This window comes from Daucus carota, chromosome 3, assembly GCF_001625215.2.
Source record: "Daucus carota subsp. sativus chromosome 3, DH1 v3.0, whole genome shotgun sequence".
Classification (NCBI taxonomy): Eukaryota; Viridiplantae; Streptophyta; class Magnoliopsida; order Apiales; family Apiaceae; genus Daucus; species Daucus carota.
In genome coordinates this window covers 27,711,318-27,726,116 of record NC_030383.2, presented here as the reverse complement: position 1 = coordinate 27,726,116, position 14,799 = coordinate 27,711,318, and the positions used below count along the sequence as shown (strand labels likewise).

The 14,799-nt window shown below is 37.9% G+C and overlaps 1 non-coding gene across 1 annotated transcript; it reads right to left on the bottom strand.

Annotated features, from left to right (window-relative positions):
- Positions 1-13,900: 13,900 nt before the first annotated feature.
- Positions 13,901-14,007, bottom strand: LOC135151772 (small nucleolar RNA R71). The gene has a single exon (XR_010290691.1). It is a non-coding gene; the product is annotated as a small nucleolar RNA R71 (small nucleolar RNA).
- Between the last annotated feature and the right edge of the window lie 792 nt (positions 14,008-14,799).

Here is a 14,799-nt window from a genome sequence, read left to right as displayed (position 1 = left end):
ACAATTATTTTCATTTAATTGTAACTTTTCATTTTCCAACTCTTCAGCTTGAAGTAACAAGGAAACATTCTCTACTTCGAGATTTGTGATGTTATCCTTGTACTTGTTGTTTTCAAGCTTTAGGAAATCATTTTGATCATTGAGGGAATTTATCTCGTCCTCACTTTTGATCATTGATTCCATAATTCGAGTCAACTCCTTTTGTTGATCTTTACTCGAACTTTTGAGTTTTTCATGTTCCGACCATATTGATAGGAACCGTTGATCAGCATCACAATATCTACTATTTATATGAACTAGCAAATCAATTAAATCACTTTTAGTCATGTCAAGCAGATTTAAGCTAGAGTCAATAAATAGATGCATATTTTCTAATATTCGTGAGGGACCACTTACCTCTTGGTTCGTAGTGGAATCTTCCGTAGAAGTAGATGCATCATCCGAAGCCATTAAGCATAGATTAACCATTTCTTCGCTTGCTTCGGAGGCTTCTTCATCCTCACTTAGATCCCAACCGTTTTCTGCTACGAGAACACGTCCTTTGGCTAGCTTAGGACATTCCCTTTTGTAGTGTCCCGGTTGTTTGCATTCAAAACAAACATCTTGTGTCTCCTTTTTAGCAGGCTCTTTCGGCTTTGGAGGAGTATAGTTGTTGTTGTTGTTGATGTTGTTGTTGTTTGCATTGTTGTAGGAATTCGAATTTGAATTTTGAATTCCTTTGCCTTTGTTGTAGCCCGAAGCAGGAAAATTACTCTTGTAGTTAGGAGCGTAATTTTGAGAGTAATTAGGCCTTCCATTAGAGTTGAATACTCTTTGTTGATTGTTTGACTTGAGGAAGCCTTTTCCATATCTTTGAGCTTTGCTTTGGAGCACACGACGAAGTTGTCTTGTTAATAAAGCGATTTCGCCTTCATCGAGATTTTTGAGTTCCTCGTTTAGCTCTTCGTCGTTATCATCATCTCATCGATTAATATGGCCTTGAGTGCCATATTTTTCTTCTTTTCTTCCACTTTAGGAACGACGATATCCGGAACATTGTCTTCCTCGTAAGCACGAAGATTTCCGAAGAGGTTGTCGATGTGATAATCATTGAGATTGTGCATCTCTTTGATTGTTGTAACTTTGACTTTCCAACTCGGAGGAAGAGATTTAAGAACTCGCCGATTCTTTTCATTTTGCGTGTAGTTCTTCCCGAGTTGAGCAAGCTCATCGACAATACGAGTGAATCTCGTTTCCATGTCGATGATATTTTCTCCTTCTTGGAGTTTAAAGTTCTCGTACTCCATGATTAAAGTATCCATTCGAGAATCTTTAATATCGGTGGTTCCTTCGTAGGTGACCACAAGTTTATTCCACATTTCTTGTGCCGACTTGCAATTGTTCACACGCTTGTATTCTTTTTCAGCAAGTGCACTTGTGAGAACCATTTCGGCTTTGGCAGCAATGTTCATTCTATCTTCCTCTTCGTGAGTATATTCACTCACTTTCTTCTCGTAGATGACATCATCGATAATTTTGGTTGGAATGATAATGCCATCCTCTATAGCCATCCAAACTTTGACGCCTTGAGATCGAGCATAGATGCGGAATCTCGTTTTCCATGTTGCAAAGTTGGTGCCATCAAATAGAGGTGGTCGAGAGCTAGATAGACCTTCACCGCAGCCAATGGTATTCAGATACGCCATTTAGGATCACTGCTTGTTGTGCCTGTAGATCTGAAAATCACTTAACAAACACGTTAAGCAGCACAGCTCTGATACCAATTGTTAGGTCCTGAGTAAGGCGTAAATTAAGCTAGAAGAGGGGGGGGGGTTGAATAGCTTAATGTCCAATTTAAAAATTATAATTGCCTTTTAAAAATATTTTCCAAGTTTTAAATATTATTACCGTGTTGTTTAGCAATTATATGTGCGGAAGTAAAGAGCAAATATCACACGGTCGATTTTATCCTGGTTCGCGATGGAGCAACCTCTAATAGATTCTCTCACCCCTAGTCCAGTCCCCGAGCTCCTCTCCGGACTCGAGATTTTTCACTATAAGAAAGATGTACTCCTTATAGCCGGCGGAGAAGCCTTTACAATCTAAACTTACAAATATTTATCTTGGTTCGTAACTACCCGTTACAACCTCACAATAAATGTAAAAACTCTACTTGACTTATCTTAGAACGTAACTTCTCGTTACTTCTTCAAAGTCGGCGTAGAACCTTGGTGTAGTCTTTGTATTCCTAAGCTTTTGCGGGTCTTGGATCTTAGGTCTTAGATCTTGGGTCTTTTCTTTTCTTCACGGTGCGAAGACGACTAACTCCCCGTTAGTTCGTCTAGGACTTGGGTCTTAGAACAAGAATCACCTCACTTCACTTCACCTCACTGCAAAAGTTAGAACACAATATCTACGAACAACAAATAAGTTATAAAAGATGTGTTTTGAACTAGTATGTTACTGTACTAGTTCGGAGATGACAATAATATTCAAGTTATAAATATTATAGTCAAGTATAGTATACTTTCTTTGGATCTATAATATAAGATCAAGTATACGTTTAATTACTCCAAGTATAGTTAAGTTGGGAGTAATTAATCAAGCCTTTTCTTTTAAGCAAAATATGCTTAAGGCTACACAAGTATTCTTTTCTTTTGATTCAAAATGTTGATCAAAGAATACTTGGTTTACAAAACTCCGTTTTGAGATATAATGAGAGATCTCGGAGATTGTAAAATATCCTTTCTTTAACTTCTTGCACAACTTGATAAAGCCAAGATAAATAAAATGTGGGTGGCTAGCCTCTTTGAGTTGTGCTCTTTGAAGTTTAGGATGTAGAAAGCTTCCTCGAACAATAGTTCGGAATATTCGATATTTTCCCGAGATAATAAAGTTAAGTTAGTGCGGGATCGAATATGCTTTCTTTAGCTTCTCAAAGTTTAGCCAAGATAATAACAAATAAGTTGCTAAACTTTGCTTTTGAAGCTATAGTGATTAAAAGCTCTTTTGTCGTAAATCTTTCTTCCACACAACACTAAGGTGATAGATGGAAGGACGACGATGCTTTTATCACAAATCTCTTGTAGAGATTAAGTACTCTTGAAACTATGTTCAAATCTTTTGTCTCTTTGAAGAGATCGAGTACTTCCTCGGATGTTCTTTCTTTGTTCTCTTTAAAAAGAGAGAGATATATATATCTTTTATATCTTGAACAAATCCGGATCTTTTGGTCTCGTTTAGAGAACCTTGTTGAAGAACTTGTAAGATGAAGAGAGTTTAAGTACAAAGCCCTGAAACAAAATGGTCGGTTAAGACACAAATAAGAAGCTAAGAAGAAACCACTTACGGGAGATGACCGGAAAAGTTCGCCGGAAAAATTCGCCGGAGGTTCGGCCGGATTTTGGGCACTTGGACGAACTTGGGCAGACCCTACGGAGGCTTGGAAGTGGTTGTGGGTGAGCTAACTTGGTGGGTTAGAGCTTGAGAATCAAAACCTTGTATATATGAAAATATATTTGAGAGAGAGAAGGTTTTGGTGGAGAAGTATTAAAGAGAGAGAGTATAAACTTGAAAAACTTGATGACTTCTCAAAATCTCAGCACTTTCTTGGCTCTTAGCTTGGAAGTATTTGGTGTGTGGGAGGTGGGTATTTATAGAGGGAAGTGGGTGGAGTGAATGGTTGAGATGAAAGGAAAATAAAGGGTGGAGATTGAAAAGGTGTGGATTGTGGTTTTGTTGTGTTTGTTGGCCACTTGCACAAGAAGACAAACAACTTTATGGGAGAAATCTCAGCTGAGTTGTGTCACTAGAAGACAAACACGCTTCCCGAGAATTTGATTAATAATGTAATTTTGTATCGTTATTAAATGCGACGATTTTTCGAAACCTCCAATAAATTACACCAAAAACATGATAAATCATAGAATATTGGAAAATGGTGATCTGGAAATTTTGGTCAATTTTGGTCAATGTTGACTTGGTCAAACGTCCAGTCAAAGATCCAAGTCAGCCCCTAAAAATAGCGTCCGGACCAAACTTCTCAGAAAATTACGAAAATTTTACTATGCACCAAAAACATTATTCAAATGATCCATCTCAAGTTTCAAGTCATTCTAGCAAGTAGAAGTATTTTATTTGTATTTAAGACGATAATAACCAGTCTCCGGGTTTGAATAAAATACGATTAGCCATTTGCGAGTTTGAACAGAACTTTAGCTAATATTTTGACTTGAGTAAAAAACTTTAAAATATATTTCCTTGAAGATAAAATATTTTGAATTTTGAAGAAAATATTTTGAGAGTTTAAAATAATTTATTCCGTAAAATAATAAATTGAATAATTGGGAATAAATTACTTTAAACTAAAAGACTTGAATAATAAATTTTTGTCTTTTCAAATACATGTCAAAAGAGTGTTCTAAAGAATATAATGGATGTATATTCCTTCTTCAAGCTTCTTTTGCATTTTTGCTTTTGCAATTGTAAAACAAGAAGATACCATTAATCGATATTTCTTGTCCGATAAATTGCGGTGTAAAAACTTTGAATACTCCTTTAGAAAAATATTGAAATCTTTTTGTAGATAAGGAGTATCATTTATATTTATATGATATAAATATAATTTTGGAAATTCTTTTTGAGCTAGTTTGACCATTTGACTTTTGACAGAATCAATTAAATAAAATGTCCTATTGGAGAGGATTCTAAGTGAATTTAAATTTTATGTAAGTTATGCAAATATCAAAATAATCTTTTATCGAAGATGTCCTTTCATCTTGGACAGTGGATGTTCAGGACACATGACTGGAAATAAGGCCCTGCTGTCAGAGTTTGTGGAGAAAGCTGGCCCAAGTGTTTCTTATGGAGATGGCAACATAGGAAGGACTCTGGGATATGGCAACATCAATCTTGGAAATGTCATCATCTCAAATGTAGCTCTTGTTCAAGGGCTAAAACACAATTTACTCTCTGTCAGTCAGATCTGTGACAGAGGATATCATGTTGATTTCTATGAAGAACACAGTGAGATAGTAAGCAAGTCAACAGGCAAGGTGGCAGTGATTGCTCACAGACATGGAAACATTTATGAAATCAACTTGCCTACAAACTCTGAAGGAAAAGCAATTTGCTTATCAACAAGAATCTCTGCAGAAGAAAGTTGGAAGTGGCATAAGAAGCTCTCACATCTCAATTTCAATTCCATAAATGAGCTTATAAAGAAAAAGCTTGTGAGAGGACTACCTGAATCACTACTCACTTCAGATGGTCTATGTGATTCATGTCAAAAGGCCAAGCAGAGAAAGACATCCTTCAAGAGTAAGACTGAATTCTCAATAAAGAAGCCATATCATCTTCTACATGTTGATCTATTTGGACCAGTTAATGTACCATCCATTGCAAGGAAGAAATATGCTCTTGTCATTGTTGATGAGTATACTAGATACACTTGGGTATATTTTCTTCACTCTAAAGATGAAACAGCTTTGCATCTGATGGATCATGTGAAGCAACTGGACCATGGATCTGAAGACAAAGTAAAGATTACTAGAAGTGATAATGGAACTGAGTTCAGAAATTCAACAATGGAAGAGTTCTGCAAAGAAAGAGGTATAGTGCAACAATTTTCTGCACCTGGAACACCACAGCAAAATGGTGTAGTTGAAAGGAAAAAAAGGACTCTAATAGAAGCTGCCAGAACTATGCTTTATGAGGCTAAATTACCTACTTATTTCTGGGCAGAAGCTGTTCAAACGGCTTGTTTCACTCAAAATGCAACTCTGATTAATAAGCATGGCAAGACCCCATATGAGATGGTGAAGAAAAAGAAGCCAAATCTGAAGTACTTTCATGTATTTGGGTGCAAATGCTTTGTATTGAAGACTCATCCAGAACAGCTTACCAAGTTTGATTTAAAAGCAGATGAAGGCATTTTTGTAGGTTATCCTCTGACAACAAAGGCCTTCAGAGTCTATAATCTAAGAACCAAGGTGATCATGGAATCCATACATGTGTCATTTGATGACAAAAGAATTGTGGGTTTAGCAGACATGGATGATCATGAAAAACTGCATTTTGAAAATGAAGAAATATTCTCTGATTCGACAAACTCTGATGAACAGTCAAACTCTGACTGTGAGCAAAATACAGCAAACTCTGGTGAAAATTTACAAGTTCATGATGATGAAACATATGTTGAGGGGGAGCATCAGAATGTTTCAGACTCTACCCAAGACTCAAACTCATCAGAGAATGCTGACTCAAACTCATCAGAGAATACTGATTCAAACTCTGAAAGCACAAATTCAGGGGGAGCTACAGAGGAAGATCAACAGAATCAAGAGAGCATGGATCAAGGGGGAGGATCCAATGATGAAAGTAGCCAACTTCCACATGCTAGGAAGTGGACAAAATCTCATACACCTGATTTAATAATTGGAAATCCAGAAGCAGGTGTGCAAACAAGGACAGCTACAACAAATGAGTGTTTACATCATTGCTTTCTGTCACAAACAGAACCTAAAAAGGTGGAGGAAGCTCTTCAAGATGCTGACTGGATTCAAGCAATGCAAGAAGAGCTAAATGAGTTTGAGAGAAATAAAGTCTGGACCCTAGTACCAAGACCTAAAGATAGATCCATAGTTGGTACAAAATGGGTTTTCAGAAACAAAACAGATAGTGAAGGTGTCATTACAAGGAATAAAGCAAGACTTGTGGCAAAAGGGTATTCACAACAGGAAGGTATTGATTATGATGAGACATTTGCTCCAGTTGCAAGATTGGAGGCAATTAGAATCTTTCTGGCCTATGCTGCACAAAAGAAATTCAAGGTATTTCAGATGGATGTCAAAAGTGCTTTTCTTAATGGGAAACTGGATGAAGAGGTATATGTTGAACAACCTCCAGGCTTTGTGGATCCAAAGCATCCAGACTATGTTTATAGATTGGACAAAGCACTCTATGGACTAAAGCAGGCTCCAAGGGCATGGTATGAAACTCTGGCTCAATTTCTTCTTGAAAGTGGATTTACTAGAGGTACCATAGATAAAACCTTGTTCTATTTGAATCATGGTAATGATCTGCTTTTAGTTCAAATCTATGTTGATGATATCATTTTTGGTTCCACTAATGCTAAACTCTGTCAAAGATTTGCCAAGCTCATGCAGTCTAGGTACCAAATGAGCATGATGGGGGAACTCAGTTATTTTCTGGGTTTACAAGTTAAATAGACTGAAGATGGGATCTTTATCAATCAAGCCAAGTATACCAGAAATCTCTTGAAGAAATTTGGTATGCAAGACAGTTCAGCTGCAACTACTCCTATGGCAACAGCAACCAAGCTAGACAAAGATACTGGTGCATCAGTGGATATCACAAACTACAGAGGAATGATTGGATCTTTGCTTTATCTGACTGCAAGTAGACCATACATAATGTATGCCACATGTCTATGTGCAAGATTTCAGGCAGATCCAAGAGAGCCTCATCTGATTGCAGTAAAGAGGATATTCAAATATCTCAAGGGAACCACATCATTGGGATTATGGTATCCTGGAGAATCAGATTTTAGTCTAATTGGATACTCTGATGCAGATTTTGCAGGTTGCAAAATTGACAGGAAAAGCACAAGTGGGAGTTGTCAATTTCTGGGTGGAAGACTTGTTTCTTGGTACAGCAAGAGAAGAATAAGAGTTTGTGAAGTTTGGCTAGATATTTGTTTCGATAGAGATTGGGTCAGTTCAAAATTGGTTGAAAAAGAGAAAATGTTATTAGACGATTAGGATCCATCAAAGGCCTTAAATTCATTACACTACTTGGATTTCGAGTGAATTTTTGAGTCGATTTCAAGTAGATTAGAGGCAACTGTATCTTGATTATTAGTAGAAGAGTCGTTGAGTCGTATTTTCCTTAAAACGCCTTTTTTGTTAACACCAACGAAAATAGGGTAGAGTCGAGTAGACACTTGCTAGACTGTCTTAAAGATTTTATGGGTATATCTTCTGTAAACCCTTAGGAGACAAAACTCCTCTTGTACAGATCGTCTACGAGTTTAACGGGTTGGTGAACCTAAAATCACCCGTCACGCCTACGACAAGGAGCCTAGGAATCGCATCTAGTTTTCATAGTTTATTTTCTTTTCTTTTGATTTTACTCGAGGACGAGCAAAATATAGGTATGGGGAAGTTTGATAAGTGCATATTTTTGTATATTTTAAATGCCTAATTATTGCTTGTTCTCACTTATTTATTTGTTTATTTGTCTTTTTTTTAGGAAATATGCAACTGCTTGAAGAAACAAAAGAATAAAGCAAAAAGGAGAAAAAGATGGGAAGAAAAGGATCATAGGGGGATATTCTCAAGGAAGCATCTAGATGGGACACCTACACCCCCCCTCTACCCTAATTTTCCCCTATAAATACACACCTCCCCATCATGTTGTTGGGTTTCGGGGCAACAAACGCAGCGGATAATCGACGTAAAATAAAAAAAATCCGAAACCCTAACCCGAGGATCCATCTATAAAGAACGGTTGATCATGGAGATAAAAAATAATACCTTGTTGAAGCTTTACGTTAGCGAAAGATGGAGGTCCGGAACAAGCAATCACCACGCAGCCCTCGTCTAAGGATCGCCTCTCTAAGCAGTCCACACGAACGTCTGATCGCCAAAGATCACCGGAGCCGGTACTAGCCGAATGCAGCCTCTCTCTCTCTCTCTCTAGCCTCTCTTGATGTAGAGCTGCTAGGGTTCTATAATAAAACGAATTTTATGTTGCTTAACCCTAAAACAATACATCATTATGTATTTGTAGGGAAGAGAGATAGATGGGCCAAACCCTAATCGGATTTGGGCTTCTCCAAACCTAATCCGATTTTGGTTTTAATATTAAATTCGAAATTCTAATTACTTAATTAAGACTGGCTCAATTAAATAATTTATTTCGAACTTAATCATTTAATTTAAATTCAGAATTTAAATTAAAATTCCTTTAAACGTTCAAAGTGTGTGACCCTTTAGGTTATTATTACGCTGGCAATAATTTTAATATCCAATAATAAAATTATAAACAATGAGCGGCATCTAGTAATACATCATTGCTACCCAAGTAATAATAATAATTGGTGATTCAATTAAACCTTTTGTGAATAATGTACAATGTAATATAATCCCTTTAACCTTATATTATAGATCAGACTCAAGGCATGTATTGTGTCATCCTCTTCATCGTCTAATCCGAATTTCCTTGATCAATGAGTAGACTATTAAACAAAAGAGCACGGCCATGCATTTTATAGTCTCACTCAATCAAGAGGCCAATAATATCACTCCTAAAATAGGAGGGTTAAATCCTTTCTAGATCATTCATATTTCTCATACGATTCATAATATACCCAATGTACATTTCATCATTACCCGGTCAAAAGTAACTTTTAGTGCAACCAAAGTATATTAATTCTCATATAGAAATATAATGATATCAAGTCAGAGGATCATTACATCATTATCACAGTGAGAATTTCTAATGACACTTATTAACATGTAAAATCTCACGGTGGGTCATTCCAGTGCCATGTGTCGATACATGCACTTATGTTCTTGACTTTAGCATCACTATACCTATGATCAATGAGATGTGATCATCAGTCAACAAACATACTAGTCTTAATGCATCATTATTGTCCCTTAACAATGATACTCGACTAGGGACATTTAGGAATTTGATATTATTCTCATAATCTCATTTCTAAGTCACATACTTAGAGATATAGAATTACATATAATATTCCAAGGACATTTATTATGCTTTCAATTTATTACGCAGTAAACAAAGACACAATAAATATTTATTCGATAATCAATATAACATAATCCATAAATGTCTACGATAGAACACAATAGTATTGTCTCTAGGACACCAATACTAACAATCTCCCACTTGTACTAGAGCCAATCTCTGATGTATCTAATACCCATGGAACTAGTATGACCTTCGTGCTTCTGCTGCGACAAAGCCTTGGTCAGTGGATCTGCAATGTTATCATCTGTATGCACTTTACATATATGTATATCCCCTCGAGTGTTAATCTCTCGGAGTAGGTGGTATCGTCTGAGTATATGCTTAGTGCGGGAATGAGATCGGGGTTCCTTAGCCTGTGAAATGGCTCCATTATTGTCATAGTACAAATCTATCGGATCTGATACTGAAGGAACCACATCAAGTTCTGTAAGAAATTTCCTGATCCAAACAGCTTCCTTGGCTGCTTCACAAGCAGCTATATACTCAGCCTCCATTGTAGAATCGGCAACCGTCTCTTGCTTTGAACTTTTCCAACTAACAGCACCTCCATTTAGACAAAATACAAAGCCAGACTGAGAGATCGAATCATCTTTGTCTGTTTGGAAACTAGCATCTGTGTAACCTTTTACAACTAGTTTCTCTTCTCCTCCATATACCAAGAATTGATCTTTAGTCCTCTTTAGGTACTTAAGAATATTCTTGACTGCCGTCCAGTGACCTTCACCTGGATTAGACTGGTATCTACTCGTCATGCTCAAGGCATACGAGACATCAGGACGAGTACATATCATTGCATACATTATGGAACCAATTGCCGAAGCATATGGAACTTTGCTCATACGGTCCTTATCATCCAATGATTTCAGACTGTTTTTTTTCGAGATCAATATCCCGTGAGACATTGAGACATATCCCCTTTTTGCCTCTTGCATCCCAAATCGATGCAATACCTTATCAATGTATGTACTCTGACTTAGGCCGATTAGTCTTCTTGATCTATCTCTATAGATCCTGATCCCTAATATATAGGTCGCATCGCCCAAGTCTTTCATCGAGAAATTTTTGCTCAACCAAGTCTTAACAGCCTGTAAAGAAGGTATGTCATTCCCCATTAGTAATATGTCATCCACATATAGCACTAGGAATGCCACATGGCTCCCACTCACTTTCTTGTAAACACAAGGCTCATCTTCATTTTGAATGAAGCCAAACTCTTTGACTGTTTCATCAAAACGAATATTCCATCTCCTTGAGGCTTGCTTCAATCCATACATCGTCGCAACTTACAAACCATTTTGGGAAATCTCGGATCGACAAAACCTTCAGGTTGTGTCATATACACATCCTCTTCTAGGCTTCCATTCAAGAAGGCGGTTTTGACATCCATCTGCCAGATTTCGTAGTCATAGTAAGCAGCTATTGCAAGCAAAATCCTGATGGATTTGACCATAGCAACTGGTGAGAAGGTTTCATCATAGTCAATACCATGAATCTGTCTGAAACCTTTTGCAACTAGTCGTGCCTTATAGGTCTGAACATTTCCATCCATGTCGGTTTTCTTTTTGAAAACCCATTTACACTCAATAGGTTTAACTCCCTCGGGTAAATCAACCAAAGTCCGTACTTGGTTTTCATACATGGAATCCATCTCAGATTTCATGGCATCAAGCCATCTCTTGGAATCTGGAGTGTTCTTAGCATCTTTGTAGGTTAGAGGCTCATCATTATCCATAAGCATCACATCACCAGTTTGAGTCAAGAGAAAACCATAATATCTCTCTGGCTCATGGCGAACCCTACTAGATCTACGAACAACCTGTGTTTCCGGAACAGGATTACTCTCAATATTTTGATGTACATCCTGCTCAGGTTCCTGCTCTGGTTCAATGTTATCATGTGGTTCTCGAACTTCATCGAGATCTATTATCCTCCCACTGTTTTTCTTAGAAAGCATCTCTTTTTCAAGGAACATGATAAGTGGTATTTATACACACTTATAGGCCTTCATTTCCACTTAAATTGGTTGGTTGTACTTAAGTGTTTAGTGTCTTTTGATGTGTTTTTAGTGTTTTTCTGTGCAGGTCACGAGTTGAGGTGATGAAGTGATTTTCTCTCATTTTAGGTTGTTTTTGGTGCATTATTTGCAAGAATAGAGAATTGTGGATTCATCACGACTTGGGATTTTGTGGGTACATCTTCTACAAACCCTCACGAGAACACACTCGTCCACTAGAGCTATCTAGGGGTTTAAAGGGCTTGTTGCATGTGCTAAATGCAACCGTGATCACCTACGGAAGTGGTACTAGAGCGAGGAAGGACATGCACGCGAGAACGAGCGGAATTGGAGAAATTGGCCATCCGGGGGCAGACACTAGCGCGCCCGCGCTAGTGCCTAGCGCGCCCGCGCTACCTCACAGTCAACTAGTGCGCCCGCGCTTGATTAGCGCGGCTGCGCCCAGCAGAATTGTTCCGGGCCGAATTTTGAAGCTTTTCTGAGGGAATTGAGCAGCGGTCGAGGCCCGGTTGACTTGGTCAATGTAATTTATTTTCTCATGTGTAAAACCCTAGCCTCCAAGTAGTTTTTAGAGAGAATAATATGATAGTTTAGTTTTTCTTGGTAATCAAGCACATTATCAGTTTTGTAGTAGATCGTTCTTCGCGAGGAAGTGACAGTTTCGAGCGAGATCGTGAACATCAATTCTGTAACGTTGTGTTCTTTATTATTAATTCAAGTATTTTTATTCCATTTAATTCTCGTATTTTATTTATCATGTTTTCACTAGAATCCATGATGTCGATTAGTTCGATTATGAACTAACCGCCTTCATGGGATTCTAATGGATTTATCGATGTAGTCTAGTAACGAATATTAATTGCTTGATTTTGTGACGTACGTTGATTTCTTTGCATGCGCCGTGCTTATTCTTCTTAGGAGCGTAGCTAACTTCTAAGTTGTTTGTTAATTCTTTCTGAAGCGAGAGTGGATGGTTGAATTTAGAACTATGCCATGTAAACATAGGATTATGTGAATGAAACATAATTTGTGGTAGACTTGAACTATTTTTATCACCCTGTGTAATCACGATAGACGACATGTTATTAAACCTCTCTGCTTACACTACCGCTATAGAGATATAGGGTCTGAGCTTTGTTGGTGTCCATGAGATTTCTGTCTTAATTGTGGATTTTGATTGGTATGATATGTGTGCAACGAGAGTTGGCATGTATTACTTTCGTGTTGTCTGATTAGGATCAACAGTCACATGTTAATCAGTAATTTCAATTCTAGATGAATTCAATAATGAAGTTAGAATCCCATGTGTTTTCCTATTCTGAATTTGATTAGTAAATTTAGTTATTAGTATAAAAGAACACATCCTTGTTAATTGTCTTAGCAGTGAAAATTACTCATACATTGTTGCATAGGTGCGTATTCTTAATTCACCAGTCTCTGTGGGAACGAACAAATATATTACTTGTGATCACGTGCGCTTGCGTGTAGATTTTTGCGAACAAGTTTTTGGCGCCGCTGCCGGGGACTCGGTGTTAATTAATTAGTTTATGTACTTGTCATCAGTGTGCATTAAAAATTCACTGACTAGGATTCTATTCTCTTCTCACTTTTCTTCTTTTCTTTATTTCAGGTACTTGGGTCGCGTTTATGCTAACACGTTCTAAAGCTCGTAAGGAAGCAATTGATTCAACTTCTTCTTCTGATTCTGAAACGATGACAGAACCTGAAGCACAACCAGACAGTAAGGCATTAAAGGATTTCTCTATGCCAAAGATCGATGATATCCAGTCAAGCATTGTCAGGCCTGCAATCGTAGCCAAAGCCTTTGAAATCAAACCAGGAACTATTCAAATGGTCCAGAACTCGGTACAGTATGGGGGTTCTCCTACTGAAGACCCTAATATGCATATACGTAATTTTATAGAGATCTGTGACACCTTCAAATTTAATGAAGTCTCTGATGATGCTGTGAAGCTAAGGCTTTTCCCATTTTCACTGAGAGATAAGGCTAAGGGATGGTTGCATTCTTTACCATCTGGCTCTATTACTACATGGGAAGATCTATCTCAGAAATTTCTCACTAAATTCTTCCCCATGGCAAAGACTGCTGCACTACGAAATGCTCTATCTCAATTCTCTCAACAATCAGGAGAAACATTCTGTGAAGCCTGGGAGCGATATAAGGAGATGCTAAGGAAGTGTCCCCATCATGGCATGCCGGATTGGATGCAAATAAACTGTTTCTATAATGGTCTTGGACCTCAATCCAGACCTATGCTTGATGCTGCTTCTGGAGGTGCGCTATGGGCTAAAAGTTATGAAGAAGCTTATGATCTTATTGAAATGATGGCTGCTAATGAATATCAGAACCCTACCCAAAGACTTACTCGAGGGAAGGTAGCCGGAGTTCTTGATCTTGACACGTCTACAGCTATTGCTGCTCAACTTAAGGCTCTCACGATGAAAGTCGATTCTCTGGCTCACCAAGGAATTCAACAGCCAATCTCAATTTGCGAATTATGTGCTGGTACTCACTCTACTGATCAGTGTGCCATTTCTAGTGAATCAGCACAATTTGTGAGCAACTTTCAGAGAGGTCAACAGCCTGCTCCAGCTACTTACCATCTTAACAACCGAAATTATCCGAATTTCAGCTGGAGTAATAATCAGGGTTATAATCAGCCTCAACAAGGATTTCAACAAGGACCTAAACAATATAGTCAGGCTGGAACTTCACAACAGTATGCACCTAAACAGCCATATCATCCTCCGGGATTTCAGAATCATGGGCAATCAGCTAACGAAAGGTCTGACATGGAAGAACTAAGACTCATGTACAAGAGTCAGGCAGTAACTTTAAAAGCCTTGGAGACAAAAGTCGGTCAGTTAGCTAATGCTTTATTAAGCAGACCACAGGGGAATCTCCCTAGTGATACAGAGGTACCAGGTAAGAGGGACTCTAAGGAGCAAGTCCAATCCATTACGCTGAGATCTGGAATAACTACAAC